This window comes from Gymnogyps californianus, chromosome 14 (genome assembly GCF_018139145.2).
Source record: "Gymnogyps californianus isolate 813 chromosome 14, ASM1813914v2, whole genome shotgun sequence".
Lineage (NCBI taxonomy): Eukaryota > Metazoa > Chordata > Aves > Accipitriformes > Cathartidae > Gymnogyps > Gymnogyps californianus.
Window position 1 is genome coordinate 5,773,819 of NC_059484.1, and position 17,750 is coordinate 5,791,568.

Here is a 17,750-nt window from a genome sequence, read left to right on the forward strand (position 1 = left end):
CACATTTCAAGCAATTTCTACAATTATGGAAGCAGCTAATAGCTCTATCCTGAATTTCATTACACAAAAAATTAGTCTGATTCTATATAAAAGACTGAATAACGGAGGCTCTTTATATCACTACTTTTAACAAGGTTAAACAAAAGGCAATTTAAGAAAACCACTTTGTTTTACACTGCTGAACTGATGGTCATTTTGTCACATCACCTGTTTGTTTGACAAGCCCTGATACTATGCATCACAAAATGACTTACCAGTTTAAAGAAAGAAAACATCCCGAACAGGCTTTATCAGCTTCAGAGCCTCATATATTACACAAACTTGCTTCTAACCCTTCTGTTAGGAATTACTACCTCGAAGAGGTTTTAGGCTACATTTTCTGTCTGTAACTTCTTGTAAGTAATTACTGCCTCGGGTACCAAACATACTTTGCCTTCTTGCTGCTGTGACACACTAATGTCCACACTGCGTATGAAGCTATGGATCTCAGGAAAGCCAAAAACATAGTCATGCCAAACTGCCAACCAGGGAAAAATGATTAACTGTTATACCTCTATCAAATCTTTTCAAATTCCCAATGCTTTTGTTATGTTGAATCTTCAAAAATGCAACCAGATAACAAGTTTCAGCAATATTTCTATGTAATACAATACATTTGTTTGTTAAGATGCCAATGAAGATTGCTTTTATATTCTGTAGTTTGGGCTATATAATCTGGGGAAATTAAAAAATGCATCTATCAAGCACTTGACTGACAGTTCCTTACCTGGATGCCTACATAATGGTACCTAGAAAAAAAATCCCTTTACTAGGGTTTCTGTATTTACAAGTTAGGGGAAAAACCTTCTCTAAACCTTGCAGTTTTAAATTAAGTTGCGTTGTAGTAGCTGACACCTTTGAGGTAAGGGCTGTCATCAAACCCAGCGGTCATTTACCAGCTTAAACCAGAGAAACACAATGATATAATTACACAGAAAATATACAGGATAATCTGCAATGCTTATTGGCTTTGTTCTGTACGCTGCAAGCTCCTGAAGGTAACAAAAGCTTTAAAGACATGGATTATTCCATTACAGCACCCATGGTCATGAAATCTTTGGGGTTTAAGTATTTTCATGCAATGAATTTTCTGTCAAACAAACGAAGTTCTCTTTCACTAACAAACCTCTAAGGGCATCAGTCAAAGACGCTCCAAAAATCAGCTGTTTTAATTGTGCTTCATGGCTAAACTGCAACAAGGGGAGGGAGAAATATTTACACTACCTAGTCTTATATCCAATAGAAATACCTAAATTAACCATTGGGTCCCCTGTACAGCAATAAAAAGGGTGAAAGATCCTTAACTTAGAAATGACTTTACTTAGACTTCCCTGAATTGCTTCAAAAATCATCTTCCTCTCCTGCCCCTGAGTATATAGATAGCCAATGACACAAGTTGCCTATCTTGGGAACATCAGTTGAATTCCTAAAATCAGACTCTATGACTACCTGCAAAATTCCCATCATATTAACTTTCCTCAGTTTTCACAGTAACTCCAGAAAGATTGCTTAAGACAGTATGGCACTCGTGCAAATGGTATCAGCCATGGAAAGTGCCTTTTAATAGCAAACACCACATCCAAACGCCTTTACTTTGTCAAGCTCATTTTTTAGCAAAGCAGTACAATATATTTTCTTCCTTCTTGGAAGACTCTGCGTTCTCAGTTGCTATTTCAAATTAACCTAGATATGGAGATTAAATAATCATTTGGGAAAAAGTGCTAATCAGAGGGAAATAACATTGTCTAGTGTTTCTCAGCCAGAGTGGCTTTGGTGTGGATTAAGTCTACAGCACAGAAAATGGAGATGACTCTTAGAAATAAGAAATGAAACCATCTATTTTCTGTGACCTCCTACAATAAACAAGGCTTAAGCACAGCAGCTGTGAGAATCCCCCGCATATGCTGGTGGATGGCGATCCAGGGCTGCCTTGATTTCAGGCCGTATCCCTTGTGAATGACTGAAAAGCTGGCTTTTTCATTTTGTGGCCTCATTCCAGTTGCCAAGGTTTATCTCCCCAGTCTTGCAATCCTTTGTGCACACAGCTCTCTGTAGGAAGTCCCAAATAAAATTCCCTTCATCACCATAAAGCTAAGTGCTGAGAGTTGACTTTTGCAACCACCATTCTTTTCCACAGTTTTGGGCTCACATGACACAGTGTACTTGCGGCACTGGGTAGCAGCTTGCTGAGTCAAGATGGCTCGCTTCAAGTATACGTTTAAATGTGGCACTGAGGTGGAGACTCCAGGTGGACCATGGTATTGAAGTGACTGCGTGTTCATGAAGACAGCTGAGTCAGACTCAAACGTCTGACGACAAGTCTGCACTGTCAAAATGGCCTTTACAGTCAAAGGAAATAGACTTTACAGTCAAATAGAAATAGATGAGGGAAAACAAAGTCATCTGAGGCTTTAGAAGTTGCCACTACTTCTGGGAAACAACGGTGATCATAAAGGTCAGAAAGTTGTATGGATCTGTCATCTCGCACGAGCAGCGACTGCAGAGGATCAGGTAACACCTTCTCCAAATCTCAGCCACCGGCAAATAATGCAGAGAGGTCACTCAGCCTCCCTGCAAGGGCTGAGGGAGGCTTCCATCTCAGGAAAAGATACCCGCTTCACTTTGATTGCTTTGGGGAGTCCTAAAGTACCTTACTCATACTTGGAGTAATGCCACTGTTCATACAAAGCTCAGGTTACTTAAAAAATAACAACGCTCATATTTAATAAGCCGCAAGTCTCCTTCCATGGCTACCTTGATTCCTGCATTACTTACAAGAAATGTTCACAATAATATTTTAAGTCAATTTATAGAGCTTTTTAGCTTTTATTTTTTAAAACTATGTTTTTCAAAAGAGCACATGAATAATCAAAGCAGAAATAATGAGTCAAATCAGCAAACGCAGTAATTTCTATGTGTAAAATAGTTTCAAATCAGAAATTGAAGTTATATTTATACTAATGACAACCTTAACATCCTAACAGGCTCCAATTTTTGCATAAAAATGATACATTTTAAATATCCAAAAGCTTGATGGGATTTTTACACTCTGTTTATGTTAAACCAAAAAAGTGAACTTAAAGTAATCATGTAAATTGAATGATAATAAGACTTCTTTTATATTTTTAGACTACTTCAAATGAATAATTTAAAAGGCATCAAGCAAAATATTTTATTAACATAAAGTTAATGGTATATTTTTATAGTATCTGATTTTCAAAAATTTGTACTAAGGCACTATCATAATCAGCTCATGTCAGTAGTATGCCATTTCACATGCTTTTATTTTTGACTAGAGTTAATGTACTCCCTGGCACAGACGTTAAGCCTAAACCTTATTCCTGAGCTATCACTACTGCCTTTATTAAAATACTTGTAATTTGTTAACTTTTACACAAATCTAAAATAAAGAGGACCTTGCTCTGTAAATTGAAATTTCTGCTAGGATGTATTCCAATGACAAAATCAAGGGCTCGAGAGTGGGAAATTCCAGCACTCTCAGACAAAGAGAAAGAAAATAAAAAGGATCAGCCAGTATATGTGTCACAAAGCAGATACTACGTTGTGAAACCAAGACAATTACAGAATATTGAGAGATTTCCTCTTCATTCCCTGGCTAGAAAAAGAAGAAAACCACCTTACTCAGTGCCAACTTGAGGACAGGGAAAATGATCCCACTAGCATAACATTTGGGTTCTAATTCAAAGTATAATTTTTTTCAAAACAGAGATATACTCTTATTACCAGTGGTGAAGAATACCTGAAATGTGATTTTTCTCCCACAGTCAAATGTTCATCCAAGGTGCAGAAGCCGTCTGCAGGATGGCCACAACTTGCAGTAGGTTTCCAGCTTCAACAGTGGAGACCATGCAAAAGCAAGTATTTCTTTGGGTTGGTATTTTCAGGTTCTGTTAGGAGAGGAAGGTCATGACACTTACTATGTGGCGGGTATGGGTTTGTAAAACCTCGCAAAACCTACATTTAAACTACATTAAAATCCACGCAGTCTATACCACATTTAATTCTAAAAAAATTTATTATTTCATATAACCCATTAAAATATTTTTTCTGAGAAATAGGGATGCTCTTTTTATTTCTTCTTCTATCTTCCCAAATAAAGGACACATATAAAACTCTTGTTCTATCCAGACAACTCTCATCAATAATCAATATAAAACTAACATTTATTTCTCTGTGATTGCACTTTCTAATGTCCATTGTTTTTTTATCTATTCCAAAATAATACGTTATCATTAACACTGACGATAAATATACCACCATTTAGACCTGGATGGAGCATTGCCATTGGCTTTGCTGTAAATAAATAGAACGAGCTGAAGTAAGTCATGTAACATAATGAAAGATGAAGCAATTGCAGACTTAAGGCTATGGAAACAAACTTGGCATGTTTAATTACCCTTATCAAAGGACTTGATACTTTGATAATATACTGTGTAAAAATGCTGTAACATTTGAGAATAGTTTGAATTAAAAATTCCAATTGATGGTTTGTCAAAATAAAATAAAAAAGAGGCTATGAGGGTGAATATGTAGCCTCATGAGTCTTCTTCAGTACTTCAGTGTCTTAATAATCACCCAGTAAACATTTGAAGCCCCCAAAAATGTTCAAATGATTAATTTAAAAAAGAAACAAAGCAGGAAGATTTTTGAATGTGGAGTCCTATGACAGACTTCAAAGATCCCTTGAAAAGAGAACACTTTGTGATGGAAATATTTTTCCTCAGGGGTTTTCTATCACCATTTGAAATTTTATATGCTTTCCCCATAATCTTTTGCCCATTATATTACCATCTTCTCTACAGCAGGAAGAAAATTATTAAAAGATGAGAAGATGAAGAAAATCCACAAAATTGCTTGGTCTCACAAGTTTTGAATTGGGGGAATACATGATATTTTTTCATTCAAATGAAAAAATTAACAGCCTGTAAGGACGGCATCATAAAATTTAAGGCAATAAACTCTTCTGACACTGGGTTTTTTTTTTCCAAATTATGAATGACACAATAAAGATTTTTTATTTTATTTATTAAACACTCCTAGATGTACACCGGAGTTCCACCTGGAGTTCCACATCTCTGGCAGTGAAATTTATCCTGTGCGAAGACTTAGTTCAAAACCTAAGCATTACTTGAAAGACCCCACTTAGATTTTGAAATCTCAGAGGATTCTGCTCTGCAGAAACTGCAGTTTCTTAAATATACATCTTGTGTCGGTGTATATGTGCATCCTTGTATTGAAAACATGTCTACAAGATTGTAAAAAAAATACACAAAACCCCCACAGATATCACTTAGTTCTATCACTCCTATTACAGAGAACAAAAATGAAAAAAAACAAAACCCTAAACCCAGAAATAAAATAACAAGAAAAAAGAATCCACAGCCACCTTGTTCTAATGTTATTTAGATAGTAAACAGAATAGTTAACAGACTTTATTATTCTTTAAATACTTGAGCTATTAGAACCTATTCCAATTCCTACTCAGTTTATTAGCAAATTTCCAGTAACTCATAAATGAAGGGAAAATTAAATACAATGAAATATCTATCATTTCTGAAGCTGAGAATTTTCCTATTATAGTCATGTCAGAATCTTTTTTTCTTTTTCTAATCCAATGACATATTACATTAACATCAATTAATCACTGGAAAGAACTACCAAGCGAATTTGTACATTCTCATTTCCTAAAATCTTTAAACCCAGACTGAACGGATTTCCAAAATATACTATTCATAAAAATAAGTCACTCCTCTTATGTGGGAGTAATTAGATAAAGACTTATCTCTGTGCACAGACCTAGAAATCAGATTACGTGACCTTTCTGACATAAATTCACGTATCTAACTCTATCAAAATGATGAACAAAGCATACAGAAAAGTGGAGTCCAGAGAAAGCCTCATTCATCATACCCTCTGCATTGTCGTGGCACCTACGTTAATTTGTGAAACACAGAGCAGTGGATGTGCTGTGGAAGGACTGTGACGGCGGGGGAAGTGTTGCTGAACTGGCGTAAGGCTGGTTGAGTATATTAACTTTCTGGAAATGCTGGTAAACAGCTGTAGAACAAGGGGAAGTCTTTAACACGCTCTGGAGGTGACTAACTGTGAACATTTCAAAATGATGCAAGTAGAAAAAACAATTACCTTTACACAAAATTTCCTCATATATTAAGAGATGTAAATGTCACAAATCAAGCTTGCGCTCTTAAAACTGGGCTTCAATGATGCTTAAGATCCATGCTGAGGGAAAACTTTCATCCATTATTACGAAATTGCTGAAAATTAAACTCCGTAGAGAAAAATACCGCTTTCATTTTACTGCTGCAAAATGTCGATATTTTAAAAAGTTTAAAAGAGATAGGTTTGCTGGTAGGGCTGGTTGAATGGCCAAAAAAAAAAAAAAAAAAAAAAGAAGTATACCCACTTACTACATCTTTACTTTGTGAAGACATTAATTATTACAAGCATGGCAACATTTTCATGCAGTTTTATTCTCTTTTCATTTGTTATATTAACAGCACCTTCACAATAAATATTTAAGTCTGATTCCATTAGTGTACCGAAATTTAAACAGTCCAATCGCCTAATTGAAAATAATTTTCACTAAAGTTATATCTAACTACTGACACATTGTCCTGTTGTTAACACTTGTTTTCTTTTGACCTAATAACAACCACTACCTGGAAATCAAGGATACGGAATGTCTCCTTTCAGCCCTACTGAGAGACTCTGTAACAGTACCCCTCCTTGATTCACCAGCTAAAGATAATTCTAGAAATACTAATTCCTGAAGTAAAAAGAAAAAAAGATCAAATAAATAAACCTGCCCTTTTGGCAGTTTAGTATTGTGTCTAACCATTGTCCTCTTGTCCATGAATGGAGAACAACCAGGATTAGTATCTCCTCTGGAAATTCTGGGGAACTGACCAAATCAAACAGTATTGGTAAAATGTTCCTAGAAATGTTTTAAGACTGGCTCAAGGTTCATTGCCGATGACTGCAAGCACAGCCTTGATAATCTAGAAGAGAATTATTTTAAAGTGATTGCGACCATCTTGCTTGTGAAAGCAAGGAATTTAAAGCCAGAACTGCTTTTTGCTTCTTTTTCTTTTTTTTCTTTCCTTCTAACAGGACAAGCCCCTCACTGGAAGTGATTGTGAAAGACATTCAGTCTGGTTTTGCCTAAGTAATTAGACAAAATATTGTTTTGGAGTGTGGAGATGACCAGCCTTTGTAAATCAAGTGGAAGGGCTTATCAGAGATAGAAAACTCAATATCAGGTCTCCAGAGGACATACACACACAGGTGGATGGAAATGGTTTGGTGGCCTTAGTTCTTTACTGTTTAATGTAAGTAGGCAGGAAACAAGATCCACAATTTTCTGTGGCCTCCATGCTGTGGTTATTTTCTGCTAAATAGCACAGAAATAAAAGCTTTCATATGTATTTTTGGAAGTAGAATTCTTACAGTGGTAAAATAACTGTAATCAAGAACAAGCTGAATATGGAGTGTAGGAGGATAAGAAAGGTTTTCAGGGCTAGAGGGTCCTGCAGAAGACAAGAAAGTCTCAAGTAAATATAATAGTTTAAATGGAGCTTTACAAGAAACTTCTGAACTTAAAAAAATCTGTTTTGGGGTCCATGTGAGAACATTTCTTGTAAGATGTGTACGTGTATATTTTTGGGAGTATTCTGAGCTGTTAGTGGATTTATACAACCTTCTATGATTATCTCATTTGAATTAGAAAGCCATAAGCAGTCAGGATAATTCTTCATTGCACCTGCACCTACACAGAGGAATAATTCCTTATCGCTTAATGCCAAGATGGAAAAATGCTGGTGGCCCAGATCAAGAATATGTCATGTACTTGAGGAAGTGATTAAAACTATAAAAAATAACCAGCAGACAGCCAGTCAGATAGCTAGGATATATCTGAATGCTAAAATTCACATCTGTTTCCTAGTCCCATCCAAATATGATGATCAGATTCAGGATTTTGGCTCAGTCTCATAAATAAAAATGAATTAAAAAGTAAAAATGTTGACAGAAATGGTGAGTGTATAGGTTTACTATCCTACAGTAGGTTTTATATGATTCCTTTACTCCAGCAAACTGTAAACAACTCTTCAAAAATTCTTTGTCTGCATTGTCAATACGATTTCTCCTTCTGCCATGAATAAGTACACACATAAATACTCTTTATCTACTGTGTACTTACAGCACTGGGGATGCACCATCCGTGCTAGGGAGACTTGACATAACTACACTCAAGCTACCTGCTAAGGATTTTGTTCTTTGTGTATACATCGTTCTGGAATGACTCAAACAAATTCCTGCCTCTACATTGTTTATTTAAACAATAGCATTTTTTTCACAGATTGAAATACAACGCTTCAGTCTTATAATAAGAATTAGTGAGGGAATAATAGCAGTGCACATACAAAAGGAGAAAAAAGTACTCAGATATTTCCCCGTCTGTTTTATTTTCATCCATCCACACAATATAGGAAAACACACAACTGTATGCATGCACACACTAAAGCTTATATGAGGAAATTAGTATAAAATACAAATGCACTGCATTGTCATGCGAGTTTTCGCCACAGTGTCAACTGTACCTTTTTCTGCTTAGTACTTAACTTCTCCTAACTCTTAAAGGCGAAAATTTTCATTGGGTGATATTCATCTGGACATCAATAGTAATTTCTCTGTCTTGCCTTATCATATGTTATTATTCAATTCAACAACTATAATCTATACAGAAATAATGCTTCATCTGTTGATTATAGTCCCAGGAAGAATAGCAAGTCCCAATAATCTAAAATTAATAATTTTAGAACAAGAACAAATGGTAGTATATTGAAATACTAACACAGAGACATCCATCCATTGCAGGTATAAGAATAACTTTCCATACCAACTGCAGCAGTGTATACTCAGTGGATGTGAAGAGCATAGCTTGACGGGTAATCCAAAAGAGCTGCTGCTTTGTTTTCTTTTCAATCTTCCCTTAAACCTTCCCCCCCTTTTTTTTTTTTAAATATTTATTTTTACAAACAAAGCAACAAGTTGCCGCTGCTTACGCTGTTGATTATGTTGAGACAATGCTGATGGATCATATCTCATAGTAACCTTTACTTTGTTTCTTATACATAGTTTTATAGTTAACGTGTAAGATCTCTGGGACAAGGACAATCTTTTGTTCTTTGTCTGTATGTAATGAATAATGTAGGGTCCTGATTTGTGACTGGGCTCCCAAGTGCTATGATGTAATACAAATAATGAATGAAAGCACTTAATTTTTAATTTAAAATAAAATTGTCAAAAGTGATTACTAATTTTAGACTTATCAACCAGAAACAGCTGGGATCTCATTTTAGGAGATCCCAAGCATCTACACTCTCAGATAATTCAAGTGCAGCTGGAGTGCTCAGATTGAGCACCCAATATCCTCAGCCCCAAAATTAATTGAGGATTTTGAAAGTGCTGGCTCAAATATTAGCACATTCCATTGATTATCCTTTTGAGAGGCCTGTTTTTTCTGTATTCGCCATGCAAGGCGAAGGGGCTCACTGTCTTTTCTTCTGTCATGTTTCATTAATCCCTTTCTTTTTGAAAGGACAGGTGCAAATTAAGTCTCTGCTTGAGGATACCCAAAGACTCAAACAACCTATACCTCAAAATCTAAATGCGTTTCTACCTCTGCCTTATTTTTACCCATGCCATTCTCTGCCCACATACTGGGCATCTTCCAATAAATTCCTCTAGCAAAGAGAGCTGGGATAAAGCTGCCTTGGATGCCGCCGGTGTTCTTGGATGGTCAACAAAGGGTGCTAATGGACATGGCAGCTGGCTTTCTCCCCCTTGAGGCTAAACATTTTCCCTGCACTAACTCCACACTTGACTGATCCAAAAGCTGACAGCTGTGAGTTTGTCCTGAAACCATGCTGCAGTAACTGCTGCCATTTCACAATATAACTCTACTTTCTCATGTGGATTTAGTGCCAAGTACACAGCAGTTTGTGAGCCACGCAGTATAGAAAAAAAGCTGAGAGAAACAAACACATTTCATTTCAGTCTACATTACCAGCACTTTTCCTTCTTTATTCTGAGGCTATGAGCTAAGGAAGAGTGTAAAACGAACCTGAGGCATTTTAAAAGATACGCCAGTAAAATCTGCTTTTGTATGAACGACAAATAGACGGAATTACAGAGTCTAATGGAGATTCAACTGGATTAGCTCTTAACACTATATTGTATTTTATTAACATTCATGAGTGTACTTCTAGTAATTTTCATTAGGAATGAGTTGAGAAGAGTTCGAAGATAAAAAAACTGGAGGATGCCTCTGAAATGATGCATGCATATGTGATAGCTAGAAGTAACTCAAAAGTTAGTGCAGTATTTTGCAACTTATGATTCTTGTTCCCACTATGTAAAACTGGATGCTTTACTTCTACTTTTCAGACCAATGAACTAAGGAAACCAAAATAACTGAAATATGTAACCTAAGTCAGGAAATTCATAGACAGTAAACTCAACACGTGCAGTATGTGTATGTGTAGTACAGTATTGCAACAGTTGTCACTTCACAGCACTCCCTTGTATTCCTGTTTCCATTTGATTTCATTCTCACAGCCTGAAGTATAACCAAACAGTTAAGAGAAAAATTAGCAAATCATTAGTGAGTATATTGCATTAAGCCTTTCGAAAACTGGACAGTCCACCTGATTTTTAGCAAGTAAATAACTGTTTCAGAAGGTAAACAGCTACTAGAGACTATTTCGCTTTTCTGAGCATTTCAGAAATGTTTGTATGTCTCACGAAAGTCATTAACATTTAGAGGAAATCAAACAACTAAGTTACACATTCTTTTCAATAATTAAATTGAATATAAAATATTTTCAAAATCTAAAAATTCAGTCCTAAAATAATCACCAGAAATAAAACAGGCGTAATTATCAGAAATGCTAAAAACTCTCAGGAATTCCAGCATCTTTGCAAGTCAGGCCCCTTCTCACTTCCCTGCCTGTACATGACCCCAAAAGCCCAGGGTAACTACAGGTGCCACACCTGACATTTCCAGCTCCTGATCTCAGCAGCCAAGTCATTTTGAAAGCTAAAATTATTTTCTCTCTCTGAAGTTCTTATAATAGCTTATTTGTGAAAAATACCAGTCTGAATCGATTCCTTGAAGCCAAAATTCAGGGCTGAAGAAAATACGCATGCATTTATCACAACAATATAGCACTGGGAAAAGCAATATTACTATAACGAATCTGGAACAAACAATGAGTACTGGGAGAGGTGGAAAACAGACGGCTCCGCCAATGCCAGAAAGATTTCATGCTCTAAGACAGTACTGTTTCTATTTTTTCCTGCCTATTTTTTTGTTTCTTTTAAGAGAATCAAAACTAATTTAAAGAAGAACTGTGAACGTTCTCATGCATTTGATACTTATATGCCACATTTTTATTCTTCTAATACTTCACTTAACATTAGGGAAAGGGGCTTTTCTAGCTACTGAAAGATTCCACAGTCACAGTCCCCAATATTCAGATTATCAGCAGAAGAGCTGAAGCTCAGACAGCAGCAATGCTGACTTCTCCACACTTCTCTCAGCAAAGTGCCTCAGCCTTGAAGATCTCAGCTGCAATGGAAAGAGGGTTTTTCAACCTCCCCAGCTGAGATGCTCTTTGTACTCCCTTCTGAGACTGTCAAAGGGTGTTAATTATATCTGACTGTAGCCTGAGGCTTAGGATGTGAGCACTTGCCTATTAGGAATGAACTTTCGCATTGCTGCAAACCTGTACCAGCTTTAAAACAACAATGAAGAAGTAGAAATCCTTACATTTCTACCTGTCACTTGTCACCAAGGTCTGTAAACATTACTACTCTTACTTCATTTTATTTTCAGAATAGGATAAGTGTGGCAAGCATTACCATCTATATGGGAAAGATGAAATGAAACACTCTGAGCTGCTCCAGCTGGAGCACCCACGAGGGGGTGTGAAGACGGGACAGCAGAGGCTGGTGTCGTTCAGCACAGAAACAAGGTCTCCACATTCTCTCATTCTTTTTTCGGATGATATATCCGCACTGACATTGTGAAAACTGCTCTGACATGGACAAAGGCGGATGAAAAGAGCTTAAAATGTTTTAAGTAGTTTCTGTGGAAAGAGATATATTTTGATCACCCAACTTCAGTGCAAGAGGAGCCAAGATACTCCGAGTGACCTCTGGAGGAACCTACTTCATTCCACTGATTCTTGAGCAGCCTCTGAAGACTCGCCAGCTAAGTCCCTTACTGTTGGGTGCTGTGAATGATCCCCAAAAGACCACCCCCACCTCTCGAAAATCTCCCCATGTCCTGCTACTATGGAAAATAGCACAGGGAGAGAGAAGGGAGATGGCATTCAGGCCACGCTCATTCTCCCATGTGAGTATTCAAAAAGCCACGTGTGGAAGGCCCCTCGAAGGAAAACCTGGGCCCTCAGCTGTCAGCTTGCTGTTCCTTATGTTTCAAACCCCATCTTTCTTCTCAATAACTTTTTCATCTTTTCTGCTCTCTATTTGTTTAGGAAGCTGCTCAGGTTCCATTCTTCACAATGCATCTTCTAAAAGTCATTCATTAAGTAACGATTCTTTCTTACACTGATTTAGGAGAAAAAAAACCTATTTTCATCTCCTATTAAATTATCAATATGTCCATTCTATACTCAGTTTTGACTGTAGAATCACAATTCTGAAATAAAAATGAAAACACAACATGATGCAACGGTTATTCATCGTTCATAACCGCAGTATTTTCTTAAAATTGCCAATTGCTTATTAGATAAAATTGTATATTTAAAGGACGGGAAAAAGGCTAAAGAGAACGTAGGATGTTTTTCTCTTTTCCTCCCTTCAGTAAGTCAGAGAAACGGAGCACAAGCACAGTAAATATCTAGTCCTTCTAATACTTACTTCATTTTCATAAAGTGCTGTTTTGCTTGTATGCTTAAAAAGTAACCAACAGAGAGATGTGCTGTAAAGCTGAAGTAGGAAATGGATGCTTTTTAAATGCTGACTAAGGAAAGAAATTAATTCTATCGTTTCAGATCAAAATAGGACACAGCATAAGGAGCTGGATTTTGAACTGAACTGAAAAGTTGTGACTGAAGCTGGTAAAATTATTGAAAATACTGTTTGTTGAGAATGTATCCCTTTTTCTGTTCACAATGCATTTATAAGCAGGCTACTTTATATGAATCGGATCACAATTAGTCGACGCTGGGTGAGAACATATCTCAGCATCAGAGTTGCTGATGAGTTATTCATTTTACTCTGCATTATTCATGATGTGCAATTGGTCAGCTAAAATCACGGTATCACTTTTGTTCCTGGTGTAGACAAAACTTTTAAACTGAAGAATAGAAAATATGCCTACTCATGTGTGAATATCTTTGCTTGTAAGTGGTTAGGGCTGCTTCTAGACAAAGAAGTCATTCCACCAACAAACCCAGTTTAAAAATAGCCAATAAGGTGAAGAACAGAAAAGCCCTCTCGAATTCAAATAATGTTTGTGATTTTTTTTTCAGTATTTGATGAGCCTTGTTTGTGATTTTGTATGTAATTACAAATAATGAGTCCTAAAAAATGGGTAACATCATGTCTGTCATTTAGGTTTTTTGTTAGATGGATAATGTCGCCACTAAGCTTTCAGAGAAAAAATTATATTGCTAACCTTCCTTTCTACATTCATTTTGTTCTTTTTTATTAACTTCAGTTTGATTTTTGAGAACTAGGAGTCAGAAGTCTCCTTCCACATAAATATTAGCACATGAGGATTAACCATGGCTCCACTAGAGTCAGCAGTGATATTGAAGATACAGATCTAACGAGGCACTTAAACACACACTTAATCACTTTGCTGAAAAGATTACTATTGGCTTCAGTAAAATGCTCTTTTTGCCATACATTGGAACCTAATAATCTTGAAGTGATGGTTAGACAAGCTGGAAAGTAATGGAGAGCACCAATGTTCAACTACCTCCCCCTCTGCAGTGGGCCTCTGCTGCAGAGCAGAGGGTAAGAGCTACCAGGCATTTCCTTGTGAGAGCCCACAGAGCAGAGCACGACGTCTGCATTTAGGCTACTGTGTTCTCAATATTGGCACGTGGCAGATTTCTTCAGTAGGCAAATGTAAGGAAAATAGATATCTGTATGGACTTCCGTGTTGCACATGCAATCCTGGATGAATTTATATACCTCATGCATAAGACAGGATGCATGCACTCCTTATACCTTAAAACCCAGAAACTTAGGAATTGATAAATCTTTCCATAGAAAGCAGAAGACAGCAGATCAAAAAATAATAAATTGAGCACAAAGTATGTGATTAAGTCTTTGCAATTTTGTATTTCACCTGAGACCTGAAAAAACTCATCAATCTCAGACTCTCATACATACTAACACTTTCCATCATGTTTATAGAGTGTGCTCCTTACACACCATCAGGTATCTGGACCTAGGTTTTAGAACAGACAAATAGATCAGACAGACTAATATAGAACATAAGCATATTTCCGCTCCATAGGAAAATGCTAGGGGGGAAATCACACATAAAAATCTCAAATTGAGAACCAAATGTCAGAAGTAGAAGCAAGAGGTATAGATGTGAGTCTCCTAGCAGTATGGGATAATAAAAAGTTACAGATTAATAAATGTATGTAACTGATACATCATTCTTAATTGATCCTTCCTCATATATAGGCAAACATGGATGTATACCTCAATGTTCTGCTACGATAGTTAATCCCTCTTTAGTAAGGACATATGTGTATACACAGTCTCCTACATTTTCATGGTACTAATTTGTACCATCACAAAACATCTTATACTTTGCTTTACTAGTGAAAAATGCCAGTTTAGTACTGAAAAATAAGCCAACATTTAAGCAGATACATTTCTTCAGCAGTTACTTTAAAATGGATTTTTTTTTCCTTTGTATTGTTAAAAACAGCCTTGGTCAATCAAACACAGTTTCCTTGTTGCTGAGTCTTGATTGCTTCCATGACAACAATGCTATTTTATAGCAAGAATATCCTCATATATAATTAAGATACAGGATGCTATACACTTGTTTATATTGAATTTAAAAGATAACTTGAAGAACTCATTATGTTTCTTCAGTTGTGGTCTCTGAACAGTACTGTTAAATCATAAATATTAAGAATTAAGGTAACTTAATGTTCTGTTCTGTAATGGAGCTGTTTGCATAACTGCTGTTAAAGCTCTAGACTTTTCCATTTAAACAGCGTTTAATATTACTGACACAGTATTTGGAAACGGCAAGCCATGAAAATCTAATAATCAACAAAAATAAATAAAATGGGGGAGGGGGGGAGAAAAAGCCTAATCCATACATGAAAATACAAGCTCATTCAAAAATGTAGTCTCTACACCATGGTATGCACCTGGTATTTCCTAAAGCATTGCAGAATACCTGCAAACACGCAGACACGATACAGTTCACATGTGCTGCATGCAGACTCTGCTGCCACTGAGTATCTGCAGCAAGATGTGGGCTTCTCCTGAGGCTTCCCGTTGGAAGTTTGGTGTCAGTCCTGACTTCTTTGCTTTTGAGAATGTAATTCATACTCAGAGTAACAATTTTTTTTTGTACTTCAGTAGCGATGTGACGATACTAAGGACTGCGACACAGAAGAGTCTGGAGTTCAAAAGTAAAATCATTTAATGAATGCATAGCACATGCCTTATTCATTATGCTGAATCCAGCCCTGGAGTTGGGCAATGCATACACTAATTCTCTATTAGAAATGGGATTCTACATTCCTCATTTAGAAAACAGCATTAAAAAATCAAGATGTTTGGCTAAAAAAGCTTTCATACCATTTTGAACTTTCCTAGTATGTTTTTAAAAGTACGAGATAATCCTTTTTCTCAGCTATTGTGTTTTATTCTGTTGAGGGTTGCCGGCTGTAAAACATTGTACCTCCCTTTAAACTTTTCCATATAACTTGATTAGACAGCAGTAATCTCTAATGCTTTCATGTGCAAATTTAGGAGTGACCCGGAACAAACGAGTTTCCTTCATCACCATAGCAACCAGGACGATGGAAGAATGCCACTCACCAGGCAATGCAAGGCAAATTTCATCCCTTTGATGTTAATTAACAAATTGCTTTCAGAAAAGTCAATGCATTTTTCTTCTTTAAATGTTTGTGATAAATTTTTAATATGTCTGAAAATGAAAAAGAAATACAAAAGCATCGGCTACTGACAGGTGAAGTGTGGACAACTACCTTGGCAAATAATCCATGCACCGGTGCTACAGCAGCGATGCACCCAAGAAAGCGTTTGCATCAACTGGCTGCTCATAAATCACCCTGGGTGAATTTTGGGACTTGGAGTTAAGGACTGATGCCTCCAGCTAGTTCAAACCATTTCTAATGCACACTGTGATGTGGGCCCCGCTATAAGAAAGTGCTCCATCCATTTTGGGTTTCTGGCGTGAAAAAATAATAGGATAACACACACACACAAATTTGTAAGGATGAGCTTATAAGCATATCCTAAATAATTTTAATATATTTAGCATGGAAACCACTTCTCACATATACATTTTGTTTGCATAGTTCTTAGGCTACTCGTTACTCTTCTTCCTCTTTCCCCTATTGTCCTAATGCTTTAGAACAGTTATCAGTTCTTAGTACAAATTCCTTTAGGGACTACTGAATTGTTCCTGATTTTGCTGATAAGAGAAGGCTTGAAAGTTGTCAGACAGCCAAAACCCCAAAACCATCAGCCCCTATGAAGGAGTACGCCAATTCACTGGTTAAGACGCTTAATTCAGACTCTTAACCAGAGAATGTGTTTTCCCTTCTGTCTCTGGCTTTTTAGGTCATCCAGGACTAGGCATTTGGGCTACAACTTCACTACAGAGGTGATCTGAATAACTCCAGTAGAGTTAAGATCAAGTGAAACAACCACACTGCAAACTAATACCCTACACAAATCGATTTGATTGCTATATGGTATGTTCTTACTGGACTCTGTTAATTTGATCTGTATCTTCTATTTCCTGATACAACTGCTTTCTTAAATAAGGTTTTTCCTTGCAGAGAATCTTTCGGTTAGAGGCGATACTGTAACCTGAGTTAACTTCAGCAAAGAAAGTTCAGACTCTCTTCTATTCCTCCTTATTCAATAGGGATAGCAGAACCTCACAGGGTCACAGGCATTGAACAAGTTGCCCAGAGAGGTTGTGCAGTCCCTGTCCTTAGAGGTTTTCAAGACCAGACTGGAGAAAGCCCTGAGCAACCTGGGCTGACCTTAGAGCTGCCCCTGCTCTAACCAGGAGGTTTGGACTTGCAACCTCCTGAGGTCCCTTCCAGTCTGAAATATCCTATGATGCTATTATGCGATGTTGTGAAGATGGACAGAAAAAAACCTGTGAGAAGCCAGATATTATGGCAAAAGGTAAATGAACAAGAGGCAAGTTTAAGAAATCCATGTTTTTGATGGCACTTACTGCCCCAAATTATCTTTACCTGCAGCTGAACTGAAAACAAGGCTCTGACTGGAGACTAAAACACAAGTTTCTAATCCCCAGCAATGATACATTTATACCAGGAAAACCTTCCCTTCCCTGAAGCTTAGAGATTCCCCTACTCCAGTGCTATTTT

At 36.9% G+C, this 17,750-nt stretch overlaps 1 long non-coding RNA gene across 3 annotated transcripts in view; it reads right to left on the bottom strand.

The window, feature by feature from the left end:
* The window catches only part of LOC127022014 (uncharacterized), a 300,415-nt gene that overhangs the window by 40,353 nt on the left and 242,312 nt on the right, over window positions 1–17,750 (bottom strand). For all 3 annotated transcript variants that reach the window (XR_007767284.1, XR_007767283.1, XR_007767282.1), the window contains exon 3: window positions 3,800–3,947. This is a non-coding gene — a long non-coding RNA (uncharacterized LOC127022014). The remainder of the gene's footprint in view (window positions 1–3,799; window positions 3,948–17,750) is intronic.